Genomic DNA, 18,651 nt, shown 5'->3' with positions numbered 1-18,651 from the left:
AACACCTCTTGGACGGCCGGTGTCTCTCAAGACAGACTGTTGCCTGAGGAACAACAGGGGAGGCGCTGTTTTCCCGAATATTTGACGATGGGATTCTCAGATTGCCGGCGGAGAGGTCCAAAATGTTCGGAATTCCCAGAAAATATGTAATGTAAATGTAAAATGTCCACGAAAATCTTCATGGGGGCCGAAAGGGGCCCTAGGATTCTTCATGGGGGCCATGGCCCCGTGGCCCCCACAGACTCTACGTCGCTGATCAACGGGACGTCCGTATAGAGGTCCGTACAACTCTATTATACGCGTATAAATGGCACAAATATAAAGTGCTCACCCTAAAAGCTGTTTGTTACCCTTCGCTGCGGGCCGCTTATGTTCCGTCTGATTCCGTATTTGTTCCATAAAAAGGTGTTTTAATCCCGCCCGGGCCCGAATGTCACCGCGTTTCCTCGCTGTCCGCTGCGTGTAATACCGGCGTTGGCCTGCTGCGCCACTATAAACTCACTATGGGGAGTATACCGTGAAATTCAGGCACAGGCGGGATTAAACGGCTCTATATCGAACAACACGGAGTAGCAGTGAACGCACAGCCGGCCCGACCCGACGCTGGACATCTCTGACTTCAGGTCGAGCACTTTATATTTGTAATTCGCTTATAATGTGTGGCGAAGTACGGGCGTTGACAACGGACCTCCAGTGGATATTTGGGAGTTGGTCAAGACTGACAGAGAGAGAGAGTGAGAGAGAGAGAGCGACACACACACACACACACACACACACACACACACACACACACACACACACACACACACACACACACACACACACACACACACACACACACACACACACACACACAATGTCATTATCGATTTAAAAGAAAACCTCTGTCATTCTTGTTGGTCCAACCGACGATAGTGAAGAGTAAGACAGACAGTGTTGTTACATAACATTGACAGGCAGGCCTAATATTAGTTCACACACATCATCATCACCCACTGCATGTGGGGAGAAACCACAGCTGATTACAATTAGCCGACACCTATACCTGATACCTATATTAAAGGAGGATTATTATTATTATTATGGTTGATTTGACTGATTTGTGGAGAAAATATAAGAAGCAATACGTTGAGGAAGATTCAAGAATAAATGCGCCTTCGTTTAGTTTTGAGTTAAAAAGGGTATATAATATAATATGCGTGTAAAAGATACAATAAAACGCTGTTTAATATATTTGACTGTTCTGTGCTGCTTCGGTCTCTGTGTGTGTGTGTGTGTGTGTGTGTGTGTGTGTGTGTGTGTGTGTGTGTGTGTGTGTGTGTGTGTGTGTGTGTGTGTGTGTGTGTGTGTGTGTGTGTGTGTGTGTGTGTGTGTGTGTGTGTGTGTGTGTGTGTGTGTGTGTGTGTGTGTGTTTGTGGTGGGCTGTGTGTGTTTCACAACACAACAATTGTCCTACGTGGTTTCGTTTCACTCTCAAAGATGATTGTTGCACGACTCCCCGGCCGGCCACAGTACAGTACGAAGCCTCTACTGTAGCCATGATGATGATAAATATAGTACAGCACCGACAACAAGACATAATAAACTGCCCTGGATGGGTTTTCATCACCATGGCGACGCCGGGAAACCTGCAGCTATTATGGTGGGCTGCGCCGCGTATATACGTGCGGTGGTGCGCGCAGCGTTTCAGCTAGTGTGTGTGTGTGCGTGTGTGTGTGTGTGTGTGTGTTGGGGGGGGGGGGGGGGGGGGTCAGGTGACAGTGGAGTGGAAACACTTGCATTATAGCAATAACAATGCAGGAGAACAACATGAAATTGGTGTTCAACATGTGTTGGTCGAGACTCGAGACCACAACATGATTTGATGATTATTATTATTATTATTATTATTACTATTATTATTATTATTATTATTATTATTACTACTACTTGTGCAAGCAGAGTCTAGCAGAGAGTGGCTCAGAGCCTCTGCCTGATGGCAGGGATATCCCTTTTGGTCTAGTGGGTTTAAAAGATGTTGGACTTTCACGCAGGAGACCCGAGTTCGAATCCCAGGCGTTAGAAGAGCGCACAAGCACTGTACTGGGCTGCGTATGTCGGTGTCGGGGATTGGTCAGGGATTGGCTGATGATGATGTAACTAAATTCACTTCACTCACTCACGACAGTGATTGTAAACGTACACAAAAATAACTCAGGCTGACACCGTCATATTGCTACCTCGTCTATTCTAAATGCAAGTAAAAAAAATAGGGACAAAAAAATACATATGATCAGTTAAAAATCACACCCGTGTGAAGTGAAGGGCGCTAATATATTAAAGTCTAACTCATGTTTATTAGGTGATGTATACGATGATGTAAAACAAACGGCGCCAACAACAACAACATTAATGCCATTAACAATAAAGAGACAATATGACGTAAATGTTCCCTTCATTATCAATGGGCGTTTACAAAACAAACACTGAACTAAAAACAAACATTAAACCTGTGTATAGGACGGGCTATAGCGCCCCTCAATAACAGGAGAGTCTGTAAACATTATGGATAAACAACCAGGATTTGACCCATAAAGGCACCGTCATATAGGGTCTATTGGGCCACCGGGGCCATGGCCCAGTCTGTTTAGAGATGGCCCAGTCTGTTTAGAGATGGCCCAGTCTGTTTAGAGATGGCCCAGTCTGTTCAGAGATGGCCCAGTCTGTTAGAGATGGCCCAGTCTGTTTAGAGATGGCCCAGTCTGTTTAGAGATGGCCCAGTCTGTTTAGAGATGGCCCAGTCTGTTTAGAGATGGCCCAGTCTGTTTAGAGATGGCCCAGTCTGTTTAGAGATGGCCCAGTCTGTTCAGAGCAGGCCCAGTCTGTTCAGAACAGGCCCAGTCTGTTTAGAGATGGCCCAGTCTGTTTAGAGATGGCCCAGTCTGTTCAGAGATGGCCCAGTCTGTTTAGAGATGGCCCAGTCTGTTTAGAGATGGCCCAGTCAGTTTAGAGATGGCCCAGTCTGTTTAGAGCAGGCCCAGTCTGTTTAGAGATGGCCCAGTCTGTTTAGAGATGGCCCAGTCTGTTTAGAGATGGTCCAGTCTGTTTAGAGATGGCCCAGTCTTTTTAGAGATGGCCCAGTCTTTTTAGAGATGGCCCAGTCTGTTTAGAGATGGCCCAGTCTGTTTAGAGATGGCCCAGTCTGTTTAGAGATGGCCCAGTCTGTTTAGAGATGGCCCAGTCTGTATAGAGATGGCCCAGTCTGTTTAGAGCTGGCCCAGTCTGTTTAGAGATGGCCCAGTCTGTTCAGAGCAGGCCCAGTCTGTTCAGAGCAGGCCCAGTCTGTTTAGAGATGGCCCAGTCTGTTTAGAGATGGCCCAGTCTGTTCAGAGATGGCCCAGTCTGTTTAGAGCTGGCCCAGTCTGTTTAGAGATGGCCCAGTCTGTTCAGAGATGGCCCAGTCTGTTTAGAGATGGCCCAGTCTGTTCAGAGATGGCCCAGTCTGTTTAGAGATGGCCCAGTCTGTTTAGAGATGGCCCAGTCTGTTTAGAGATGGCCCAGTCAGTTTAGAGATGGCCCAGTCTGTTCAGAGATGGCCCAGTCTGTTTAGAGATGGCCCAGTCTGTTTAGAGATGGCCCAGTCTGTTTAGAGATGGCCCAGTCTGTTTAGAGATGGCCCAGTCTGTTTAGAGATGGCCCAGTCTGTTTAGAGATGGCCCAGTCTAACCTCGAAAAGACGGGAGCGAAAACACAAGAAAAACAACGAAAGATAGCTAACATTGGCAGCCCTTCACCCCCCTGTGCATGCAAATCGCCTTGGTTGTAAATGGGCCCAGTCAATAATTGAATCCACGCTACGCGCCTGCATCAAGGAGAAGATAAATATGACCGTAGATATCCATGGAGTTGAGACCAAGTCAATATCATATTCTTTGTTTAGACCTTTTGGAGCAAGAGTCTGTAACGTAATGCGTGTGTCCAAAATAGCTCACGTTTTAAAAGGATGTTATTGATGTCAGAGACTCTACGTCTCCGTGGGGGTTGGATCAATTCAATCCCTGTATATATCTCTGAGTGTGGAGACAATGTGACCCGCTTTACAAACACGTTCAGCTACAGGACTAGTGATAACAACATGGTTGTGGACGGTACGGGGCGGCTGTGGCTCAGGAGGTAGAGCAGGTCGTCCAATGATCCATGGGTCGGCGGTTCGAATCCCTGCTCCTCCTGTCTACATGTTGAAGTGTCCTTGGGCAAGGCGCGGAACCCCAAATTGTTCCTGATGTGCTGGTTGGTACCTTGCATGGTTTCCGCCGCAATCGGTGTATGAATGTGTGTGTGAATGTAATGCACAATCTATGTAAAGCGCCTTGGATTAAGGCGCTATATAAATGCACCATTTACGGTGTTCGGATATACGTGTTTTTAAAGGAGAATTCCATACTAAAAGGCTTTCTTACCTTTCTTTGTAGTTGTTACGGCCCCACCAAAGAGGTCCATGAGGTGTTATTTTGTGCAAAAGCTACTTATTGGCTATTTCCCCTACCATAAGCCCTAAATGAATTGCATTGAATTGAATGGGAATTGAATGGGGCTATGGGGTGTTGTGCTAATTCGCTTATTTCCATCGTTCAACATTATAATTTCTTTGTATATATCCTCTCTTCATAATGTAAATAATATCCCAGGGCCAAGCGGCACACTTTACTACTTCTTTCGATGGAAATAAGTGAACTAGCATAACACCCCATAGCCCCATTCAATTCCCATTCAATGCAATGCAATTCATTGAGGGCTTATGGTAGGGAAAATAGCCAATAAGGAGTTTTTGCACAAAAAAAAACACCTGGACCTCTTTGGTGGGGACGTAACAACTACAAAGAAAGGTAAGAAAGATAAGAAAGCATTCTAGCATGGAATTCTCCTTTAAAGGTCTTGCCGATATGTAGGCAAGACAGCATGGACACTTCAGCATATAGATCTCTGAGTTACAGACCCATAATAATAATAATAATAATAATAAAACTTTATTTGTATAGCACCTTTTATGACATGAAATGCAGCTCAAAGTGCTTTACAGAACAATGGAGAATAAAAGAAAAGCAAGGCAACGACAGTAATGCAATACAGTGAGGACATGAATAACAAAAACTAAAAAAACAAACAACTAAAAGATCAATTAAAAGCAATGTTGTAGAAGTGGGTCTTGAGCTGAGCTTTAAAAATGTCTACAGAGGCTGCCTGACAAAGGTACAGAGGGAGCTTGTTCCATGCCGACGGCCCATAAGGGTCCATTTGGTTCCAAACTATCCTTTAGCTATGGGGACCACCTGGAACTCCCTCAAGGACCCCTGACGTAGAGCACTCAGTTGTCCTTAAGTAAAGAATGTAATTGAATAAGCAGTGATTGTAAAGTGGAGTAGCTGGAGAGACAGAAGCAGGGCCAGCCGTAACTGTTGTCATGTCATAGTCTAGACAGGAGGACATCTTGGTGCCTCCTATACCCTAGTCTAGACAGGAGGACATCTTGGTGCCTCCTCCCTTATGTCCTAGTCTAGACAGGAGGACATCTTGGTGCCTCCTATACCCTAGTCTAGACAGGAGGACATCTTGGTGCCTCCTCCACCCTTCCATCATCCCCCTGTCAGAAAAGATTTAATCACACACCACAATGGCACACACGACAAAAAAAAATCATATTTTTCTATTTTAGGTTTACAAAGTCTACACTCCTCTCTCTGTCCCCCTCTCTGTCCCCCCCCCTCTCTCTCTCTCTCTCTCTCTCTGTCTGTCTGTCTGTCTGTCTGTCTGTCTGTCTGTCTGTCTGTCTGTCTGTCTGTCTGTCTGTCTGTCTGTCTGTCTGTCTGTCTGTCATATTTTATTCATGACTATTCTATTTTAGGTTTACAAGGTCTACACTCCTCTCTCTGTCTCCTCTCTCTCCACCTCTCTCTCTCTGTCTCTGTCTTTGCTAAAAATAGCAGATCTACAAGCTCGTAGCGTGCGCTACGAGCTTGTAGATCTGCTATTTTTCAATAGTTGCATGTCGGTCAGATCAACATATGGAATGAATCCTGTACTCATGACCATATATGGAGCGTGTCTTAGTGTCCCACCCCTAGCTGCATGTAGAGCATATTAAATGAATCTTAGCTCTGTGTGGTAGATGGACAGGTCAGCCGGTCTCATGTCATCATCATTAGTGTCATGTCATTATCATGGCAGTGGAGAGAGGAGGTTTGCTCCAAGGTGTTTGCTTTTTATTCAATACACCATAAATAAGACACAACGTTTGGGCCGTGAACGGTCTTCATCAGGTGATAATTGGCAGCATATGTGACAACTTTTAAACCCAGTCGTCACATCACGTGACTGATGACGACTGCATGGGCAGGTGATTCACTAACTCCAATAAGTGACATGACAATAAATATAACAATAAATATTAGGGATGCACCGAAAATTCGGCCACCAAAAATATTCGGCCGAAAATGGCTAAAAATGTATTTTCGGCCTATTCGGTTTCGGCTCAAATAGGCCGAAAAAATATCACCGAATAGTAGTGAGATATAATTCAACTAAACTGCGGGAAAAACACAGATGTACAAGCCCAACGAGCTGTGCATTGCGACGGGGAGATAACTTGTAGATCTGCTACTTCCAGCGCAGGAAGGGCGCATGCTTATGAGGCTCTTTAACTATGCATCAGCAGCCAGCGACGCTGCGACAGTCACTCACAACACGCGAGCAGCAGACGGAATGCACAGGCAGATCCGACACAACATCCACGCTTCCATAGCCTTTTAAATCTTATTTCCCATCCACGGGCACAAGCAACGTGATACCCAGCAGCTTCCACCCGATCTGTGGTGGTGTTCTGTTGACGAGGGAAGCTACTAGCTAGTAGCTAGCATGGGAGCTAACGTTAGTTTTAACACTATGTACTTTCCATCCGTTCCCCAACCCCATCACACTCGCTGCTGCGTTTACACGGGCAGACAAAGACGAATGGGAATATAATTTGTAGCTTTAACAATTAATGATAGACTGTATCGTTGCGTCTGCCCGTGTTTGATGGTCATGAAGGGTTTCACTGTCCATAGCAGGCAGACCTGTCAAAACGAAGCACTTCCCAAAACTCAGAGACATGCCACCACCTATAAATTCAAACCCACCTGTGGAATATTGCTATCTCATTCCACTTTAATTTATTTTATTCCATAGTCTTAGTTTTTCTCAAATAAAGTTGTTTTTATTTGTTTTCTCATGTTCTCCTTGAAAAGTGTCTTTAAGTAGGCTACTCAGAGAAGCTATAAATAATATTATTATCACTATTATTATTACTACTTGTTTTATTGCCTATGCTTATGTAGAAAAAAAAGCTCACTGCTCAGGTCAAATAGGCCTATTGATATGCGATTACAATGTGATTAATTGAGATGAATTAATCACAAAGCCTCCAATTAATTAGATGTTTTTTAATGAAGTCCCAACCCTATTATGGCTTATAGATCTAGCTTCAAATAAAAAATCTAAAAAAGGTTAAATGTGTCGGACCACACCGTATCGCATCAAATTCCATGAAATTCCACATTCCACACAAGATGTATTCGGCTATTCGGTATTCGGTTTTCGGCCAAGAATTTCCCTTTCGGTGCATCCCTAATAAATATGAACACGAATGACCACCACAGCAAGCACGTTTACAATAAGGCAACGCAGTTTCAAAAGAACAGTTTCAATAAAAACTTGCTGTTTTTTTTTGCTTGTTACAGACTGTATTAGTATTTTTTAAATACATTTTTTTAATATTTTTTCTCTCCTCTCTTCACTGTACTTACTGTACCTTAGTCCAGCACCAGACAGGAACTGGATGTGCGCTATAGCCACCTACCTTTATACTAATTATCATGGCAGTGACCTGCCCTGGTGGTCAACATCGGACCACAGAGATTACTCTTACTGCATCGATGGTCAGCAACTGACCTCTCTCTGGTACCATCTATTCTATTCTACAGCAACTGACCTATCTCTGGTACCATCTATTCTATTCTACAGCAACTGACCTATCTCTGGTACCATCTATTCTATTCTACAGCAACTGACCTATCTCTGGTACCATCTATTCTATTCTATAGCAACTGACCTCTCTCTGGTACCATCTATTCTATTCTACAGCAACTGACCTCTCTCTGGTACCATCTATTCTATTCTACAGCAACTGACCTATCTCTGGTACCATCTATTCTATTCTACAGCAACTGACCTATCTCTGGTACCATCTATTCTATTCTACAGCAACTGACCTATCTCTGGTACCATCTATTCTATTCTATAGCAACTGACCTCTCTCTGGTACCATCTATTCTATTCTACAGCAACTGACCTCTCTCTGGTACCATCTATTCTATTCTATAGCAACTGACCTCTCTCTGGTACCATCTATTCTATTCTACAGCAACTGACCTCTCTCTGGTACCATCTATTCTATTCTACAGCAACTGACCTCTCTCTGGTACCATCTATTCTATTCTATAGCAACTGACCTCTCTCTGGTACCATCTATCCTATTCTATAGCAACTGACCTCTCTCTGGTACCATCTATTCTATTCTATAGCAACTGACCTCTCTCTGGTACCATCTATTCTATTCTATAGCAACTGACCTCTCTCTGGTACCATCTATTCTATTCTATAGCAACTGACCTCTCTCTGGTACCATCTATTCTATTCTATAGCAACTGACCTCTCTCTGGTACCATCTATTCTGTTCTATAGCAACTGACCTCTCTCTGGTACCATCTATTCTATACTATAGCAACTGACCTCTCTCTGGTACCATCTATTCTATTCTACAGCAACTGACCTCTCTCTGGTACCATCTATTCTATTCTACAGCAACTGACCTCTGGTACCATCTATTCTATTCTATAGCAACTGACCTCTCTCTGGTACCATCTATTCTATACTATAGCAACTGACCTCTCTCTGGTACCATCTATTCTATTCTACAGCAACTGACCTCTCTCTGGTACCATCTATTCTATTCTACAGCAACTGACCTCTCTCTGGTACCATCTATTCTATTCTACAGCAACTGACCTCTGGTACCATCTATTCTATTCTATAGCAACTGACCTCTCTCTGGTACCATCTATTCTATACTATAGCAACTGACCTCTCTCTGGTACCATCTATTCTATTCTAAAGCAACTGACCTCTCTCTGGTACCATCTATTCTATTCTACAGCAACTGACCTCTCTCTGGTACCATCTATTCTATTCTACAGCAACTGACCTCTCTCTGGTACCATCTATTCTATTATATAGCAACTGACCTCTCTCTGGTACCATCTATTCTATTCTATAGCAACTGACCTCTCTCTGGTACCATCTATTCTATTCTACAGCAACTGACCTCTCTCTGGTACCATCTATTCTATTCTATAGCAACTGACCTCTCTCTGGTACCATCTATTCTATTCTATAGCAACTGACCTCTCTCTGGTACCATCTATTCTATTCTATAGCAACTGACCTCTCTCTGGTACCATCTATTCTATTCTATAGCAACTGACCTCTCTCTGGTACCATCTATTCTATTCTACAGCAACTGACCTCTCTCTGGTACCATCTATTCTATTCTACAGCAACTGACCTCTCTCTGGTACCATCTATTCTATTCTATAGCAACTGACCTCTCTCTGGTACCATCTATTCTATTCTATAGCAACTGACCTCTCTCTGGTACCATCTATTCTATTCTATAGCAACTGACCTCTCTCTGGTACCATCTATTCTATTCTATAGCAACTGACCTCTCTCTGGTACCATCTATTCTATTCTATAGCAACTGACCTCTCTCTGGTACCATCTATTCTATTCTATAGCAACTGACCTCTCTCTGGTACCATCTATTCTATACTACAGCAACTGACCTCTCTCTGGTACCATCTATTCTATTCTATAGCAACTGACCTCTCTCTGGTACCATCTATTCTATACTACAGCAACTGACCTCTCTCTGGTACCATCTATTCTATTCTATAGCAACTGACCTCTCTCTGGTACCATCTATTCTATACTACAGCAACTGACCTCTCTCTGGTACCATCTATTCTATTCTACAGCAACTGACCTCTCTCTGGTACCATCTATTCTATTCTACAGCAACTGACCTCTCTCTGGTACCATCTATTCTATTCTACAGCAACTGACCTCTCTCTGGTACCACCTATTCTATTCTATAGCAACTGACCTCTCTCTGGTACCATCTATTCTATTCTACAGCAACTGACCTCTCTCTGGTACCATCTATTCTATTCTACAGCAACTGACCTCTCTCTGGTACCATCTATTCTATTCTACAGCAACTGACCTCTCTCTGGTACCATCTATTCTATTCTATAGCAACTGACCTCTCTCTGGTACCATCTATTCTATTCTATAGCAACTGACCTCTCTCTGGTACCATCTATTCTATTATATAGCAACTGACCTCTCTCTGGTACCATCTATTCTATTCTACATCAACTGACCTCTCTCTGGTACCATCTATTCTATTCTATAGCAACTGACCTCTCTCTGGTACCATCTATTCTATTCTATAGCAACTGACCTCTCTCTGGTACCATCTATTCTATTCTATAGCAACTGACCTCTCTCTGGTACCATCTATTCTATTCTATAGCAACTGACCTCTCTCTGGTACCATCTATTCTATTCTATAGCAACTGACCTCTCTCTGGTACCATCTATTCTATTCTACAGCAACTGACCTCTCTCTGGTACCATCTATTCTATTCTACAGCAACTGACCTCTCTCTGGTACCATCTATTCTATTCTATAGCAACTGACCTCTCTCTGGTACCATCTATTCTATTCTATAGCAACTGACCTCTCTCTGGTACCATCTATTCTATTCTATAGCAACTGACCTCTCTCTGGTACCATCTATTCTATTCTATAGCAACTGACCTCTCTCTGGTACCATCTATTCTATTCTACAGCAACTGACCTCTCTCTGGTACCACCTATTCTATTCTATAGCAACTGACCTCTCTCTGGTACCATCTATTCTATTCTACAGCAACTGACCTCTCTCTGGTACCATCTATTCTATTCTATAGCAACTGACCTCTCTCTGGTACCATCTATTCTATTCTATAGCAACTGACCTCTCTCTGGTACCATCTATTCTATTCTATAGCAACTGACCTCTCTCTGGTACCATCTATTCTATACTACAGCAACTGACCTCTCTCTGGTACCATCTATTCTATTCTATAGCAACTGACCTCTCTCTGGTACCATCTATTCTATACTACAGCAACTGACCTCTCTCTGGTACCATCTATTCTATTCTATAGCAACTGACCTCTCTCTGGTACCATCTATTCTATACTACAGCAACTGACCTCTCTCTGGTACCATCTATTCTATTCTATAGCAACTGACCTCTCTCTGGTACCATCTATTCTATACTACAGCAACTGACCTCTCTCTGGTACCATCTATTCTATTCTATAGCAACTGACCTCTCTCTGGTACCATCTATTCTATACTACAGCAACTGACCTCTCTCTGGTACCATCTATTCTATACTACAGCAACTGACCTCTCTCTGGTACCATCTATTCTATTCTATAGCAACTGACCTCTCTCTGGTACCATCTATTCTATACTACAGCAACTGACCTCTCTCTGGTACCATCTATTCTATTCTATAGCAACTGACCTCTCTCTGGTACCATCTATTCTATTCTATAGCAACTGACCTCTCTCTGGTACCATCTATTCTATTCTATAGCAACTGACCTCTCTCTGGTACCATCTATTCTATTCTATAGCAACTGACCTCTCTCTGGTACCATCTATTCTATTCTATAGCATACAGGATCTTAATTAGCTCTGTGTGGAAGATGGACGGGTCGGTGTCGTGTCATTAAGTTTCACCCCCGTCTCTAACGAGATTTAGACGGTGAAGCATTCATTCATTCATTCATTCATTCATTCATTCATTCATTCATTCATTCATTCATTCATTATCTTCTCTGCCTGCTCTGAAATGTACGTGTTGCTTCGTTCCCTTAACCCATTCTGACCTGAGATCAGATTCATACGAGGTTTCCACTGGACACACATTGGTCTGATTAACCCATTCTGACCTGAGATCAGATTCATACGAGGTTTCCACTGGACACACACTGGTCTGATTCATTCTCTTCTCTGCCTGCATGTCTGCGTTCTGCTGCTCTGAAATGTACGGCTTGCTTCGTTCCCTTAAGGAGGATAAAAGGTTTCCTTTCCTTTGCTTGGTTCCCTTAAGGAGGAGAAAAGGTTTCCTTTCCTTGAACGCTTCAGCGTCGCCGTTGCAGGGATCACATCAAAGGAAGGACAGACGAACAACGTTCTTTGATAATATAGTTCTTTATTTCATTAAGGACAGACGAACAACGTTCTTTGATAATATAGTTCTTTATTTCATTAAGGACAGACGAACAACGTTCTTTGATAATATAGTTCTTTATTTCCAAGGGAGAGGCTGCTTGCCCTGCCTTAACCCATTTTGGGCGGGAACCCTTTTTGGTGTTAGCAGAAATAGCAAAATAGCAGATCTACAAGCTTGTAGGTCTGCTATTTTTGAAAAACCGAAGAACGACTGACATAGAAACAGAGCTTTTTCAGTAAACTGTCAGGATTTAGCAGACAATTTTTAGCAGACAATTTTAGAATTTTAAAATGGGTTAACTGGGTTCATTTTTAGTATCTTGTAACAAGATAAAAAGAAAGGTTATAAAGCTGAACAGGCTGATATTCAGCCTGATACGTCCTGGCATTGCACAGCGAATTGGCCGAAAATAGCAGAGTGGTGCCCGTTGGGCACTGGTCTCCTTGGAACGATACAAGTTGGAAATTAATGTCCCACCCAGTTATGATGTCTGTGTCCCTTTTTATGCCCATATTTCTGTTGTTCTTTGTCAGGCATGCCTAAATATTAGTTTCACCCGTCTCTAAAGAGATTTAGACAGTGAAGCATTCATTCTTTCACTTCTCTGCCTGCATGTCTGCGTGCTGCTGCTCTGAAATGCATCCGTGCAGTGCGCTGCACGCCCCCCTCCACGCCCCCCTTCACACCCCCTCCACGCCCCCCTCCACGCCCCCCTTCACGCCCCCCTGCACGCCCCCCTCCACGCCCCCTTCACGCCCCCTTCACGCCCCCCCACGCCTCCAGTCACATAGAAACAGTGAATCACCTTCACCAGTTTGTTTTGAGAGAGACAAGAAATCCAGTATCATCTTATTCAGTGACACCCATGTTAGAATACAGTAATTATATAACTATACACCAGCGGTGCCCAGTAGATCACAAAGGCTGTGCAGCTAGAACACATGACATGCCCTAAAAATATATTATTTAAATGTAAAAGAAAAAGGAAAAAAAATAAGGCATATGCCACTTGAATTAAGGTGACTTGAATGATTGACATAAAAAAGGGCCTGTATGTCAGATCAAACCCACAATGTAGCCTATAGTACTTTGTTTTCAAGTATTGTATCACAAACGTCAGTAGCATTGCAACGTTTTATACAAAAAAAAACCAGACCAATTCCCCTGTATTTTGCAAAGGGTGAATTGCAAAGTTGTGTCACTTTGCCCTGGCTGAGCTGGGAAGGCTGACAAAGGGTGAATTGCAAAGTTGTGTCACTTTGCCCTGGCTGAGCTGGGATGGCTGACAAAGGGTGAATTGCAAAGTTGCAAAAAATTGCAAAAACTCTCCTCATAACTGGAAGGCTGTGCCACTTGCTGTTGCGGTGACCCTTTCCTCAACTGTGAGTTGTCCTGAAAGCTCACCAGCCCCTGGCCTGTGACCAGCGCTTGTTTTTCGCGACTTCCTTCAGCCCTGGCGTCTTGCCTTCCGCCCCTTTTGACCTGATCCTTGTTAACAATACCCTAAAGCTAAATTCCAATACCGCAACTTTCACACTTCGCTCACTCTCCTCGCGTCCTCCACTCGCTCCTCGGCTCCGCCCCCAGCGAGGAGGAGAGGAGGAGGAGAGGATTCGATGCGAGGACAGAGTGGTGGTCGAATTTTCCTCTAGAATCGGAATGTACTACGCTGTCATTTCAAAGCGACGGCACATTCCGCGATCACTAATGACGTGTATCAATTCAATTCAATTCAAAGGGCTTTATTGGCATGGGAAAACATACGTTAACATTGCCAAAGCAAAAGTGGTGGAACAATACAGTGTCACACAGCTGGATCACTGGAACTCCGAACAGAGCCAGTCTACAGAATAGACAATTCATCATTTTGTACATGTAACCGAGGTTCCGAGGCCAATGTGTATGTATTGGTAACATGTGCAAAGCAAGGCTATTTATTCCTGAAATAGTGAATAAGCGCCAGGATGCGCACACGTATAAATCACCCCCCCTCCTCCGACAGTCAGTCCTCCGCGGTCTTTGCAAATAACGGACACTATAACAGGAATTAGGTATAGTCTCTCTGACTTACATATTCAGTTCAGTCCACATATAAATAAATACATTTTTGTCACCCATTCATAGCAGTCTGTGCATTCAGGCATGCACAGAGATAAATTAACTATAGCTTTTGAGGTGCGCACAATATAGCCGGCCTAATTTATATATCCTACTTTTATTATGCTTATATCACACAACGCAATAAAGCCAGTGGCTTGTTGTGGTCCTTTCACTTTCACATATGTAGGCTAGATAGGCTACTTTATCATTCTGAAGCTCTATTAATTCAGCGACTTCAGCCAGTCAGCCGGCCGGCAGCTAGTGGATGGGGTGGGGTGGGGTGGGGGGGGGGGGGGGGGGGGGGTGCATAGTATCGGGTTTCAAGCTGTGTTTTTGTGCCACATGTGGAGGAGGCGGACTTATGTCACTGGAGAAGGAAAAAAACAAATACACGTGATGCGGAAATCCGCTGCGAGGAGACAAAATACCCCACCGAGCCTGTACCTGATGTACACTCGCTCTGTGCGGTCTCGGAGAGCCCACTCGGCTCCTCCACTCGACTCCACTCTCCTCCTCGATGGAGCACTTTAACAAATGGAACGTTAACCATTTCCGGGTCACGCTGGAATGACCCCGAGTGACCGAGTGGGAGTGAGCGAGTGTCCGAGATTTTGGGTATTGGAAATTTAGCTTATATGAAATAGTGCCCAGGCTAGTGGGAGAGAGAGAGAGAAAGGGGAGAGAGAGATGGGGGAGGGAGAGAAGGGGGAGAGAGAGAGAGATGGGAGAGGGAGAGCTAGATGGGGGACAGAGAGAGTTGGGTCACTTTGCGATGTCTATAATAGTCTAATATTTTGAGATTTTCATGAGCTGTATGCCATAAAAAAAATCAAGATTAAAACGAAAACAGGAATATTTCCCTGTATGTGCACTTTTTTAATTATATTACAGAAGAAAATTTACTTGTATACACGATATTCATTTCACACGGTGTGAAGGCCCTGTATATTTAAGGAATAGAGCATTGTAGGGATCAAGCAAAAGCCCCTTTCAAACATTTGAAACCTGCGTGGCCCAGAACCAAGTATCCCCCAGCATCCCCTGAGACCCCGTTCAGCGGTTTGTCAATAAGGAAAAGCCTATGTGCATAATTATGTTCTGGGAGTGTCCCATGGGGTCAAGACATATTGGTCTCGGGTGGCTAGGACCCTATCTGAATTATTTGCAATCGAGGTACCATGTCTCCCTCAGATTTCTTTGTTAACCCATTCTGACCTGAGATCAGATTCATACAAGGTTTCCACTGGACACACACTGGTCTGATTAACCCATTCTGACCTGAGATCAGATTCTAGAAATGTCAGTCGCTCTTCAATTTTTCAAAAATAGCAGACCTACAAGCTCGTATCGCGCCACTCGGTGGCGCGATATGAGCTTGTAGATCTGCTATTTTTCAATAGCTAAAGCATAACATGATGCTGACACCAAAATGGGTTCCCGTTCACACACTCTCAATACCAGTCATTCAAAAAAAAAGTATTCTTTGCTGGAACTACTGCTGCAAAAAAATCTTCTTGTGTCTAGATGGAAACCTCCTCATAGTCTTTCTGTAAAGAAAATGGAAAATACTATTTCTGAATGTATTGGGGTTGGAAATATCAATTGCGAGAACTAATGGAGCAAAAAGGCAATCTATTGAAGCACTTACAGAGGCTGTAGAAAAGGTCAAAGCACAACTATAATGCCATATTCTAAATGTGTGTGTGTGTGTGTGTGTGTGTGTGTGTGTGTGTGTGTGTGTGTGTGTGTGTGTGTGTGTGTGTGTGTGTATGTGTGTGTGTGTGTGTGTGTGTGTGTGTGTGTGTGTGTGTGTGTGTATGTATGTATGCCTACTTTTCAATCTTTATTTATAAGTCAACCAGCCAAGATGCCTATATATTGTAAAATGTCAAACTAACTGATGAAATGTCTGTTCTTGTTGCAATGATAATTGGAACCTTGGGGAGGGTGGGGCGACGGGGGAATTTTAACGAAAATGAAAAATGCTTAATAAAAACTTGGTCACAAAATAATAATAAAGGAAAAGCCTGCTATTGGACTGTCAACCAGAAGCCTATAAAAGCCCCACTGCATGTAAACAGGCCAACATGATTAGAAATGTCTGGCATTGCCATCTGCACTTCTGCACTCTCACTGACTGGAGTATATCTGTTAGTGTGTGTTCTTTGTGACCTGGGAGTTGTAGCGGATGAGTTTCATTTTGTTTTCCTCTGTTTTCCTTGTTTTCCTCTGACACTCTTTATTTTTTGAAATAAGGAGTGTCTTAAATCATGGTATAGTGACTATACCATGATTTAAGACACTCTTTATTTGAAGAAAGAAAAATCAGGATAAGAACCCAGATGTGTTTTGGATGTCTGAATGTGTTATGTTAAAGTTTGTCTTCCATGCAACGCCATTCCAAAGCCCCTTTCTTTTGATGGGTATAGCTCTTACTGAGCCGGTCATTTTGAAAGTAGCTCTCAAGTATAAAACAGAGACACTTTAATAGATCCCCTCTATACTCTTGTCTCCCTGCAGGCTTGACTTCGTCCAGGAACCCCATGGATCGGGATGTGGAGAGCACAGCCATCTTCAGAACGGCCAAGCTGTCCAAACAGTTCCGAGACGACGACCCGCCCAAGGACCAGCTGACGGAGGTGGAGAGGAAGCCGCGCAAGGTGCAGCGGTACGTCCGCAAGGACGGCAAGTGCAACGTCCACCACGGCAACGTGCAGGAGCTGTACCGCTACCTGACGGACATCTTCACCACGCTGGTGGACCTGAAGTGGCGGTTCAACCTCTTCATCTTCGTCCTGGTGTACACCATCACGTGGCTCCTGTTCGGCTTCGCCTGGTGGCTCATCGCCTACGTGCGCGGCGACTTCGACCACACGGCGGACGACAAGTGGACGCCGTGCGTCAACAACCTCAACGGCTTCGTCTCGGCCTTCCTCTTCTCCATCGAGACGGAGACCACCATCGGCTACGGCTACCGCGTCATCACAGACAAGTGCCCCGAGGGCATCCTGCTGCTGCTCATCCAGTCGGTGCTGGGCTCCATCGTGAACGCCTTCATGGTGGGCTGCATGTTCGTCAAGATCTCGCAGCCCAAGAAGCGCGCCGAGACGCTGGTGTTCTCCACCAACGCCGTCATCTCCATGCGCGACGGCCGGCTCTGCCTGATGTTCCGCGTCGGGGACCTGCGCAACTCGCACATCGTGGAGGCGTCCATCCGAGCCAAGATGATCAAGTCGAAGCAGACCAAGGAGGGCGAGTTCATCCCCCTCAACCAGACGGACATCAACGTGGGCTACGACACCGGGGACGACCGGCTCTTCCTGGTGTCGCCGCTCATCATCTGCCACGAGATCAACCACAAGAGTCCCTTCTGGGAGATCTCGCAGGCCCACCTGGGGAAGGAGGACATCGAGATCGTGGTCATTCTGGAGGGGATGGTGGAAGCTACAGGTACGTACATATACAGTCGGAACAGTTTAGGAGACAAGACTGCCTATTCTCCGTTAGAAAAAGGAAAAGAAAAGAAAAGAAAAGAAAAGAAAAGAAAAGGAGGGGAGGGGAGGGGAGGGGAGGGGAGAGGAAAACGAACATAAAACTAAGTATAGACGGCTTAGACGCCACATGGAGCCAAACTGCTGCTTCTGTTGTCTCGCTGTAGACAAAACGGTCCACTGTGCACCTTTTAACCCATTCAGGACGGGAACCCCTTTTGGTGTTTCACGCATTATGTTATACTTTTAGCTATTGAAAGAATAGCAGGTCTACAAGCACTCTGTGCTGCGCTACAAGCTCGCAGATCTGCCATTTTTGAAAAATGTGGCGCAAATCTTTGAATATATATTCATTCAGAGCAAACATTTTTAACTCAAATGTTTTTGCTCCTGGAACAACATATTTTCAGATGGGGGTCGGCGGCCAATTACATTATCATTTTTGTGGTCCTTGACATGAAATATTGAGCACCACGGAGATAGGTAGCCTATTTCAGAACACTGTCACGATTTAGAAGACATTTTTATTTTATTTTGACGTCAGGCCTAAATGTTTTAATGTCTCTGTTGGACAGTTTGCACATGCAGGCAACACACCTGCCCTCATCTCTATTGATAATGAAATGTGA

The 18,651-nt window shown here is 44.2% G+C and overlaps 1 protein-coding gene across 1 annotated transcript in view; it reads left to right on the top strand.

Moving 5' to 3' along the window:
* Positions 1–18,651, top strand: part of LOC310856130 (G protein-activated inward rectifier potassium channel 2-like) — a gene marked incomplete at its 3' end in the record, with an annotated part of 51,060 nt that overhangs the window by 17,091 nt on the left and 15,318 nt on the right.

The sequence above is a fragment of the Protomyctophum parallelum genome (assembly GCF_964188405.1).
Source record: "Protomyctophum parallelum genome assembly, chromosome: 1".
In the NCBI taxonomy this organism is placed as follows: domain Eukaryota; kingdom Metazoa; phylum Chordata; class Actinopteri; order Myctophiformes; family Myctophidae; genus Protomyctophum; species Protomyctophum parallelum.
This window is presented reverse-complemented; position numbering and strand designations above follow the sequence as displayed.